Source organism: Strix aluco, unplaced genomic scaffold, assembly GCF_031877795.1.
Source record: "Strix aluco isolate bStrAlu1 unplaced genomic scaffold, bStrAlu1.hap1 H_2, whole genome shotgun sequence".
In the NCBI taxonomy this organism is placed as follows: domain Eukaryota; kingdom Metazoa; phylum Chordata; class Aves; order Strigiformes; family Strigidae; genus Strix; species Strix aluco.
Window position 1 is genome coordinate 542,569 of NW_027436667.1, and position 12,134 is coordinate 554,702.

The 12,134-nt window shown below is 47.8% G+C and overlaps 1 pseudogene; it reads left to right on the forward strand.

Annotated features, from left to right (window-relative positions):
• The first annotated feature begins 1,215 nt into the window (after positions 1-1,215).
• On the forward strand, positions 1,216-2,177 carry LOC141919155 (olfactory receptor 4S2-like; annotated as a pseudogene).
• The last annotated feature ends 9,957 nt before the right edge of the window (positions 2,178-12,134 follow it).

Here is a 12,134-nt window from a genome sequence, read left to right on the forward strand (position 1 = left end):
GTTTGTTTTTTTCCCCAGTTATATGCTGTTTCCAGAAAGATCTGTCAAAAGGATGTTGTCAGTGTTACAGAGAGGACTCGGGAGCTGATGGCAGCACTTCCTACGTGATCAGTCTTACGTTGTCTGAGCTGGACATATCAGGCAACAACGGTCACGACACATACACTTTGGTCTTTCTCATAGTGCCTTCATTCTGCCCATGGAGGGGCATGGAGATAGGGATGGAGACATTAAGGAGCCTTTCCTCTGCTGCCCTAGTTGGGGAGTAGCCAGGAGGTGAGGCAGAGAGCTCAGGAGAAAGAACCGAGTGTCCTGTGATTGTCAAATAGAATTCAAACCCCAAAGGGCTTGCTGATATCACAGGCAAGATTATTACACATTTGCCACCTCTATCTTCATGTATACATGGAGCACTAGTGATACTTGTGTACATGGGAATCCTGCAGAGGTCAATTCATGGGTGTTTGTGAATAAAGGAGGGTCACCAGCAGTACATTCATGACCCCAGTGTCACTACAGGTGTATTTATGAGGTGTTCCAGGACCTGGGTGAGGTATACAAACCCCTGTTAATGCACCATTAATGCAAATTACCTCCAGATTAGTTCATTCATGTACTGTAAGAAAGACAGTCCAAGAAAACACCAGCCAGCTCTTTCTGTGACTGAACTTATTCAGGTGTATCACAGTCAGAGCGAGAAGAAGTAGTTCTGCTGCAATCCTTTAGAGGACTGAAAAGGAAAGTACAGTCACTGCTTAGGCAACGATCTTCCTCGGGCCATGATCAAAGTGTTGTATTAGTGAATTATAGATGCACTGTCTCTTTTGGTCAACTTTTATTTCCAAATCAAAGTATATTTCCAAATCAAAGGGTAAAAGTGGGTTGTGAGGGGATCTGGTAATTAGTCTTCTTTTTTAAAAGAGGCAAATGTGAGAACTAGGATTCTGGAGGGTATTATTTCTACCACCCTCCTCAAATAAATAATTTGAGCTTGTTATTGCATACCTCCATAATATGTTCTGATTTGGATATCACCTGTTACTCCTTGAGGGAAACACTAACTTTAAATGGAAACTGTCCCCAAAAGACAGCAAAGGAAATATGTCTAATACTTAACATACCAGTGGTCTGTATGTGTGTGTGCTGATAATTTCCCATGTCTTATGCCATAGCTGGTGTCTTTTCTGTGCTTCAGGTCCTGACTATGTGGTGCCTATGGAGAATAAAAACAATGTGACTGAGTTCATCCTCCATGGACTAACACAAGACAAGACAGTAGCAGAAATGGGCTTCTCATTTTTCTTAATCTTCTATGCCACCACCATTCTTGGAAACCTGCTTATCATCACTATGACAAAGACAAGTGAACAGCTGAACTCTGCCATGTACTTCTTCCTGAGCTACTAGTCTTCTGTAGACATCAGTTAATCTACTGTCACAGCTCCCAAACTCATTTATGACCTTCCTGTTGAGAAGAAGACCATCTCTTTTGTGGGCTGCATAGCTCAACTGTTTGCAGGTCATTTCTTCAGGTGCACTGAGATCTTCCTTCTCACAGTGATGGCCTATGAGCGTTGCGTCGCTACATGCAAGCCACTTCATTACACAAATATTGTGAACAACATGTCTGTGGCTGGCTGGTGGCAGCTTCTTGGGTGGTGGTCTTTGTACACTCAGTGGGGCAGACCTTGCTGGCCATTTGGCTACCGTTTTGTGGGCCCAATGAGATTGACCACTACTTCTGTGATGTTCACCCTTCACCAAAGCTGGCCTGCACTGACATCTACATCACTGGTGTCATCGTGGCTGCCAATAGTGGTGGGATTTCCCTGAGCTGTTCTGTTGTTCTTGTTGTGTCCTATGCTGTTATCGTGGTTTCTTTGAGGACACGCTCTGCCAAAGGGCGTCTCCAAGCACTCTATACATGAAGTTCCCACATCGCTGTTGTAATTCTGTTCTTTGGGCCATGCGTTTTCATCTATATGCACCCTTCCACCACCTTCTCAGCAGACAAGATGGTCTCTGTGTTCTACGCCATCATTACGCCTACGCTCAATCCCTTAATCTATACCCTCTGAAATGAAGAACTGAAAAATGCCATGAAAATGTTGTGGATCAGAAAAGTGAAGAGGAGTGAGAAATGTAACAACACAGTGCATGTTTGCGAGATGATGTGAGCTTAAGAAAGCATGGGGAGTGAAAGAGAAGTGTTCAGGAGAGACTTTCCAGTAATCACAGAATCACAGAATTGTCTAGGTTGCAAAAGATCTTGAAGATCATCCAGTCCAACCATTGACCTAACACTGACAGTTCCCATCTACACCATATCCCTAAGCGCTAAGCCAAACTTACTCTTAAACACCTCCAGGGATGGGGACTCCACCACCTCCCTGGGCAACCCATTCCAAAGCCTAACAACCCGTTCTGTAAAGAAATGCTTCCTAATATCTAGTCTAAACTTTGCCTGGTGCAACTTGAAGCCATTCCCTCTTGTCCTATCGCTTATTACTTGGTTAAAGAGACTCATCCCCAGTTCTCTGCAACCTCCTTTCAGGGAGTTGTAGAGGGTGATGAGGTCTCCCCTCAGCCTCCTCTTCTCCAGACTAAACAGCTCCAGTTCCCTCAGCCGCTCCTCGTACGACATGTGCTCCAGACCCTTCACCAGCTCCGTTGCCCTTCTTTGGACACGCTCAAGTGATTCAATGTCCTTTTTGTAGTGAGGGGCCCAAAACTGAACACAGTAATCGAGGTGCCGCCTCACCAGTGCTGAGTACAGGGGTAAGATCACTTCCCTGTCCCTGCTGGCCACATTATTTCTGACACAAGCCAGGATACCATTGGCCTTCTTGGCCACCTGGGCACACTGCTGGCTCATGTTCAGCCGGCTGTCAATCAACACCCCCAGGTCCCTCTCTGACTGGCAGCTCTCCAGCCACTGCTCCCCAAGCCTGTAGCGCTGCTGGGGGTTGTTGTGGCTCAAGGGCAGCACCCGGCATGTGGCCTTATTGAAACTCCTCCAGTTGGCCTTAGCCCATCGCTCCAGCCTGTCCAGGTCTCTCTGCAGAGCCTCCCTACCCTCAAGCAGATCAACACTCCCACCCAACTTGGTGTCATCTACAAACTTACTAAGGGTGCATTCGACCCCCTCATCTAGATCATCAATAAAGATATTAAAGAGGAGTGGCCCCAAAACCGAGCCCTGGGGGACACTACTCGTGACCAGCCGCCAACCAGATTTAACTCCATTCACCACAACTCTTTGGGCCCGGCCATCCAGCCAGTTTTTTACCCAGCGAAGCGTGTGCCCATCCAAGCTGCGAGTAGCCAGTTTCGCCAGGAGAATGCTGTGGGAAACGGTGTCAAAGACCTTACTAAAGTCAAGGTAGACAACATCCACAGCCTCTCCCTCGTCCAATAAGCGGGTCACCCTGTCGTAGAAGGAGATCAGGTTTGTCAGGCAGGACCTGCCTTTCATAAACCAATGCTGTCTAGGCCTGATCCACTGGTTGTCCATTATATGACTTTTAATGGCACTCAATGTGACCTGCTCCATGACCTTCCCTGGCACCGAGGTCAGACTGACAGCTCTATAGTTTCCTGGATCCTCCTTCCTGTCTTTCTTGTAGATGGGTGTCACATTTGCCACCCTCCAGTCCAATGGAACCTCCCCAGTTAGCCATGACTTCAGATAAATCATGGACAGCGGCTTGGCGAGCACATCTGCCAACTCCCTCAGCACCTTTGGGTGTAACCCATCCGGTCCCACAGACTTGTGTGCATCCAAGTGGTGTAGCAGGTCTCTGACCACCTCCTCTTCAACGGTGCTGACCTCATTCTGCTTCCCCTCCCCATCTCCCAGCTCATGAGGCTGGGTGTCCAGGGAACAGCCAGTTCCACTGCTAAAGACTGAGGCAAAGTAGGCGCTGAGCACCTCAGCCTTTTCCTCATCCTTAGTTACCATGTTTCCCTCTGCATCCAGTAGGGGAGGGAGATTTTCTCGAATCCTCCTCTTGCTGTTGACGAGTTTATAGAAAGATTTTTTGTTATCCTTAACAGTTGTAGCCAAGTTGAGCTCTAGCTGCGATTGGCTCTCCTAATGTTCTCCCTGCATAACTTCACTACATTTTTACAGTCTTCATGAGAGACCTGGCCCCTCTTCCAAAGGCGATAGATTCTCCTTTTGTTCTCGAGATTCAGCCAAAGGTCCCTGTTTAGCCAGGCCAGTCTCCTTCCCATCCTGCTTGTTTTTCAGCACACGGGAACAGCCTGCTCCTGTGTCTTTAAGTCTTCGCTCTTGAAGTATGACCAGTCTTCCTGGACTCCCATTTCCTTCAAGGCAGCCTCCCAAGGGATTTTGTTAATCAGTCTCTTGAACAGGTCAAAGTTAGCCCTCCGGAAGTCTAACGTGACAGATTTACTAACCCTTCTCTTTGTTTCTCGAAGGATCAAAAATTTGATCATCTCATGATCACTGCACCCTAGACAGCCTCCAACCTTTACCTACCCCACAAGCTCTTCCCTGTTCACAAGAAGCAGGTCCAGGAGGGCATCTTCCCTGGTCGGTTCACTCACCAGCTGTGCGAGGAAGTTATCCTCCACACATTCCAGTAACCTCCTGGATTGTTCCTTCTCTGCTGTGTTGTGATCCCAGCAGATACCCAGGAGGTTAAAGTCCCCCACAAGAACAACGGCAAGTGGCCGCAAGATTTCTCCCAACTGTTTGTAGAAAGCTTTTTCACCTCACTGCTTTGGTTGGGAGGTCTATAGCAGACTCCCACAGCAAGATCTGCTTTATTGGCCCTTAACTTGATCCAAACACTCTCAACCCCGTTATCACTATACTTGATTTCTGAGCTGTCATAGCATTCTCTTACATACAGGGCCACTCCACCACCTCTCCTTCCCTGTCTATCGCTCCTGAAGAGCTTGTAGCCATCAATTGCAGCACTCCAGCTGTGTGAGGCATCCCACCACGTGTCTGTTATAGCTACTATGTCATAGTTCTCGTGCTGCATCACGGCTTCAAGCTCCCCCTGTTTGTTGCTCATACTGCATGCATTGGTATAGATGTTGCTCTGTTTTCAGCACAGCTGTTCAGAATACAGCTGATACTAAATTAAAGGTTTTGTGTAACTCATCTTCTTTGGAAACTGTCAGTCAAAAGCATGTGAAGCTATTGTCAGCTACCAAACCTGAGCATTGGGGGTTGTATTGTGGTATTTGCCTCCAGGCACCTCATAGCTGTAGCTTGTGTGTTTGTCTAGGCTTCTCCTGACAATAGGAGAAATGACGAAGTATTTTGAGAGGTTGTTCTTTCCTACCGGCTCCTAAAAGGTTTGGAGAGTAGCATTTCCTTAAATTTTTACACAAAGGAGTGATGGTGGTAGCAAGCTTCCAAGAGTACACAAACCTTTCAGTACGGCAGAGCACTGCCAGCTTTTATCTCACATATTTTGATGTGCTAACGTGAGGTGTCTACAACTGAGCAAGCTGCTGAGGACAGTCAGCAGCCTTTGGGCAGGTGGGACTCATTTAATGGTACAACAGGACCGTGAGAGATGTCGGAGTTTTCATTAGGTCTCTGCATGACAGGGAGAGATGGCAGGCTCTACTGAAACACCAGCAAATTATGTAAATATTAAAAATGTTTTCCAGGTAGAGCATCCTGTCAGTTAGCGTGACCTTTCTGTCAAACAACCTGCAGCTCCTCTCTAGTCCCTTCAGCTGGAAAATGGTGGCCCAAGGTGTTTGCAAAAACTATTGTTGCCTCCCACTGGAAACAATCGTACCACTGGTGTTCCCGTTCTGCTTGCAGTACATGCCCTGCTATGAATATTGCATTGTCACATGCTGAATCCATGAGTTAGCTGTTAAAAAACTGGTACTAGATGCAAGTTTGATCCTTTGCTGATGCCAATAACAGGAGGGGAATCTTCTCTCCTTCCCCTTCCAGTGCAACTTCCAGTAATGATAATTACTATTGTTACAGCGTAATGTCAGCTGTGATTCAAAAGCTCACCAGGATAACAGCTAAAAGCTTTCCTTTCTTTCAAGTCTGAATGTTCCCATTTTTATCTTTTGGTACTTTCTGGTGAATGTGCTATCTACTTCAGTTTTGTTCTCCCTCCTGCCCCTGGTTCCTCAAACACTCATAATCTAAGCTGTCCAGTGACAACAAACGTAAGACATGCAAATTAATGCCCAGGTCTAAAAAATCCTCCTGTACTATCAACCCAAAATTATTTCTATTCTTGCTTGGATCAATATAATTTAAAGGAGCCCTGCTGTCTAACACCATTCCGAACCCTTGAGTTTATGTCATAGGTGACCTTTATAATCTCTCAGGGCAGCAATCCAAGTGTGGTTTAAGACCATAGACACTGCCTGATCCACAGCCCAGTGCATTATCAGGATATTTTTCATAGTTTTATTTAGATACTGGATGAAATTTCATGCTTTGGTCAGTACTCTGGTGCTATTGCACTAGCGTTATCTGAGGGATAGGTATCTCAGTGGCAATATGAGAATTAAATATTTCTCCATACTGAAATACAACCAAGTTCCTAGTTGAACATGGAAAACATTCCTCATCTTCTTAATAAGAACGTTATTGTTTGGTTGACATTTTCCTCAGCCATTTCCAGTATGGAGATGTAGAAATGTCTCTAGAATCTCATGACTCTGGGCAATGCTCTTCTACTGCAAAATGACTGACTATGTGCGTGTAAGCATCTGCCTCTGTGTGTTTCTCTGTGTCTCTGTGTGTGCATGTGTGTCTGTGTGTTTGTGTGTGTCTCTGTGTGTGTGTGTGTGTGTGCATGAGGGAACAGTGGTTCGAGGGGATCCTGGGGCCAGGTTCTGGATAGATGAAAGGTGTAAGACCAGCTCTTGGAGGGATCCATTTTGGCTGTTTGTCTGTATACTTATACATCTTACAGTAACAGTTGTAAGGGACTGTGTTGGACTGTGTTTGTCTCAACATTGCTGCTGCACCACTACCACTTCCCGGCCTCAGCCCCCTGTCGCCGTGGAGGAGTACGCTCTGAAGGAGACGAATTGTCCCCGACGAAACCACGACATCCGCCCGAAGCCAACATTCTTGGCAGTGCCTACCAAGCTGTACCTGCGCACGAGCCGGGTGGAGAGGAAATCAGGGTGAGGAAGACATGCAGAGGCTGAAGGCACCGCAGGTTGACCCCCCGCCGGCACGACCACCATGAACACCTGGGCATGCACGCATGGAGGACCATGGGGTGGCACGTATTACAATGAGCTCCGTGGAAATGGGCAGACTTTTCGGAGAAATCGTGGGGACTGGGGCAATAAAAGGACTGTGTACTCCTCTCTCGGGACTCTTGTTATCACTCTTGTTCTCACTCTTGTGGCCCTTCTTGATTTTGGTCCTCCTTCCTCGGAGCTGGGACTTTGACAGAGCTTGGAGCTTGGAGCACCATCACCTGCACCGAGACTGAGCCAATGGTACATCACTGGATTCGTGGTGGTGGTAAGTAATCTTGCTACATCTCTACTGTTTTCTTGCTTAGGGATTATGACTTTCCCTTTCTTTTTCTCTCTGTCCTATCGCTGTTAGCAGTTGTCATGGAAAATAATTTACAAGGTTGTACGGCATCTGACCTTGTTTGCGTCTTAATTTCACTCCCGGGATCATTTAAGAACCCTCCCCAATATCGGATCGGGAAACAGTTTAGCAGACCAACAGCCCACCCTCATTTCCCTTTCTCCACTGATCATGTTTTTGATTGGCCTAGAAACCTTTCCTTGCACCACGGGTCTTCCCTTGACAATAATGCATGTGTGGGGCTGGGAGGCTGGCTCTGACAGGGGCCATGGAGCAGCTGCCAGGAGGTGACACCACGGACTGTTCACAAAGGAGAAATTTATACAGATTAACTTCAGTGTTTTTAGGAAGGCAAAGATTGACTGGAGGGGGTAGTTACAAGGAAAGTCAAGAGCAAAAAGATGAGTCATACATAGGAGACCAAGGCTGAACAAGGGAAATGCAAGGCTGCTGCTGAATGGGGAGGGTGATTTCATAACAGCAGACACAGATGGGGCTGGGGGGACTCAACACCATCTTTGCCTGAAACTTTATTGAAAAGGTCTCCAGGGCCCTGTACTCAGGGAAGGGGCCAAACAAGCAAGTGAGCACGTGTTGGCAGGAACCTCAGGAAATGCAGCAAGGACAAGTGCCAGCATCTGACCCTGCAGGACATCCCCCTGGCAATGACACATGCTGGGGGCTGCCTGGCTGGGAGAAGCCCCGTGGGAAAGGTCTTGGTGGGTTGGGCAGGAGGCAGCCGTGTGCCCTGGCAGCAAGGGAGGCCAGCTGCCCCCAGGACTTTATGTCCAGGAGTATGGCCAGGAGATCAAGAGAGGGCATTGTCCAGGTTACTGCATCCGGATTTCAGATCTCCAGTACAGGAATGATGTTGGCAAGCTGAGGGGGGTTGGTGAATGGCCCCCAAGATAGGCCGGGGCTGGAACACTTTTCCTGTGAGAAGAGGCTGAAGGAGCTGGGTTTGTTCAGCCTGGAGGCGCGAAGGGTGACAGGGATCTCCCTGCAGACTGTCAGCACCTACAAGGATACCAAAAATACAGAACTAGGCTCTGCACCATGGTGATGTTAAGGGGATGAAAGATGAGTGCTGGGTGAAACAGGGGATGTTCAACCTGGAAATAAGGGCTGGAACACCACCCCTAGGAGCACAGGCTGAGAGTTGGGGTTGTTCTTCCTGGAGAAAAGAAGGCTCCAGGGAGAGCTTGTTGCAGCCTTTCAATACTTAGAGACATTTTAGTAGGGCCCGTTGTGATAAGAAAAGGAGTAATAACTTTAAACTAAAACATGGAAGACTTAGATTTGTGTTGAGGTTGAACTCAGCTGGCAGCCAGACGCCACTTCCCCGGCAGTTCACCTCCCCCCTCCCTGGTGAAATAGGGGAGGGACAAAAAGAAGAGAATTCGTAGGTTGAATAAAAAGAAAGAATTTAATAAATCTAACAAGAAAACAACAATAACAATAGTGAGTCCAAAAAGATTCTGTGGTTCTATGGTTCCGTGGCTCTATGACTGACTGTGCAGGGCAGAATCCCAGTGCAGATGTTTGGTTGTTTTTTTTTTTTTAAGTTCATACTCCCTCCTGCACAAACCAATTCATAAAATTAAAGAGCCCTTTGCAATGCAGACTAGGGCAAAGGCTCCAGTAGAATGATGTAATATAGATGCATAAAGTGCAGTTTTGGATGCTGAGCTGTCCTGACACCTTGTTCCATCATGATTCCCTTCAGGTTTACCATCATGGGTAAACAGAGTCACACGGTGCCACATGCTGTACCACCCCTGGCATTGTCACCTTGGATCAGATACCTGTGAGGAGAGGAGGGAAATGAAGGGAGCCCTGTCCTGCTCCTGCTGTTCCCCAAAGCAGACTCTTCTTCATCCTGAAGGACTTTCTCAGCCAATGGAGAGGCACATGGGAGAGCTTCAGTGCCAGGAGGGGCACGAGCAATCCCAGGAGTCTGTTCCAAGGTGTTCGTATCCTTCCTGGGAGAAACTGTACCCAAACACAAGTCCTCTTTGCTGCCATCTCGTCCCTCTTACTCGTAGTGCACGTCGACAACAGACTAGTATCTTTCCTCCAAATCTACAACATAATTTCAAATTCTGATCTTCTCAACCAGTTTTCAAATGCTCCTAGAATTGTTCTGTAAAGGGCCCTCTCCATCCCTGCAGCCATTAATGGGACTGCCTAGCAGCACTGGATGGAAGTCAGGGCTCTGCAGAGCCCCACCAGACACAGGCTTACCTTTGAGAAACAAGTACCCCCTCCTGTGTACGCTGGGCTCAAGAAGAAGCTGCTTAGGAGACATTTGAATCTTCGAGTCCCACGCAAGACATGTTAAGGGCACAAGCACGTGACTGGAATCTATAATCCTTAGATCATAGGTGCATTTTGTGTAAAAAGCAACTCCCAAGAAATATTAGAATCAGACTTTTTCTTTCTCTATTTTTTTTTTTAATATTTTGTGGTTTTATTAAAAAAGAAAAAAAGGGAAATATAAATTTTTCTAAGCGGTGAGGTTTGTTCCTTGTCATTGTCTCCATGTTTGCTCTGTCAGGTCTGTGTCCTAGTACATTATGATTTCTGGCTTCCCCTTTTTCTACTGGTTTCCCAATTGAGAGCTCTTGCCCTGGCCCCACAACCTAGGGACAAGCCCCATTGTGCTGGTGCCCATCAGCCCCGATTGCATTCTGTTGCCCTGGGGAATCTTAGGTCCCCCCTCAGTTCCCCTGGAGATATTGCCTGGAGAGACGAATCCACAGCTGAAAGATAATAAACACAAAGTCCCACAAAGCCAGGCCACACATGGTGGGGGATGGGGGGAGGTCAGTCCAGCATCTGGGAACCATGACCTGCCTTCCTGGCTGTGGTGGGGCTGTTGCACCCTAGAGGAGAGAGTGGGCTGGGGACCCAGGAAGGCACATGGGTCCAGTGTTGGTCTCTGACATCTCCTGTGAACCCAGGAGAGCTGAGTCCATGGAACAGGGAACCACCGCCCCTCCCAGAGTGGGGCAGAGGACCCAGCGGTCTGGGCTGCCTGTCCACGCTCCTCTCCTGCCCAGACACCAAATTGTGCTTTTTGGGGGACGGTGCTCCCTAATGTCCAGGCTAAACCTGCCCTGGCTCAGCTTTGAACCATTCCAGGCATCTTGTCCCTGGATCCCAGGGAGAAGAGCTCGGCACCTCCCTCTCCATGTCCCTGCCTCAGGAAGCTGCAGAGAGCCATGAGGTCACCCCTGAGCCTCCTTCTCTCCAAACTAGACAAACCCAGAGTCCTCAGCTGTCCCTCACAGGACGTTCCTTCAGCCCTGCCCACCAACTTTGGTGGCCTTTTCTGTGCGCATTTGAGGACCTTCACATCCTTCTCAAATTGTGGGGCCCAGAACTGCACAAAGTGAGCCCAAGGTGAGGCTGCACCAATACAGCGGAATAATCCCCTCTTTTGACTGGCTGGTAATAGTGTGTCCTCTTGTCCCTTGAGAAAGTCAACAGCACCTCCCCATTTAGTATCATCATCAAACTTGTTAATGGTGCATTCAAGTCCTTCTCCAGATCGTTGATAAAAATATTGAACAGAACCAGCCTAAGACTGAGCCCTGAGTAACACCACTGGTGACCAGTTGCCAGCCAGATGTAGCCCCATTCACTACAACCCTTGGAACCTCCCCTTCAGCCAGTTCTCACCCACTGCACCGTGAACCTTCTCATCTCACAGTTGGCAACTTGTCCAGAAGGATGCTGTGAGGGACAATATCCAAAGCTTTACTAGAATCCAGAAAAACTACATCCACTGCCTTTGAGGCAGGTGACCTTATTGTAGAAGGATATCAAGTTAGTTAAACAGACTTGCCCTTTGTGAACCCATGTTGACTGTGTCTGATGGTTTCACTGGTCTTTAAAAGCCTTTCAGTAGCACCCAGTATGATATTCTCCATAATTTTTCCAGGTGCTGATGTTAGACTGACAGGTCTGGAGTTCCCTGGGTGGGTGAGTGAGTGGTTAGAGGCTGTGTCTGCAGTCCTTCAGGCTCTGGGAAAGGAGGCCTGAGCATCATTAGTGTTCCAGTGGGCCAAAGATGTGGAGACAGCAGACCCCATGGGAGAAACAGAGGGGTTTCCTCTCTACCCTGGGAAATGTTTTCTTTTCTTCACTGTTGATATTCTAAAACTATTTAAGGTAAAACCATCACGACTTGTCTAAATGCTACCAAAGCCTGTGAAGGTGTTCAAAAGGGCTTTAGGGAATTAAATTCAACCCCTTCTGCCCTGAAATCACTCTGTACTGGGAAACACTTACAAAGGCTGGATTGGGAGGGTGTGTTTGGTTTGTTTTCTTTTTTTTTTTTTTTTTTTCTTTTTTTGTTAAAATATGACCAAGAACTGTAGGAGGAAACAGAACAAGGTCTGGGCTGAGGTAGAGGTGATCAGCTGCCCCTTGCCAGGGAGCCCCAGGACATGACAGCTGGGTGGACCTTACAGCCAACCCCCCCAGATTCTGCTGGGTGAGGGCCCAGGGCAGAACTTGGGAACAGCTCCTGCCCCGAGCCCACAAAGAC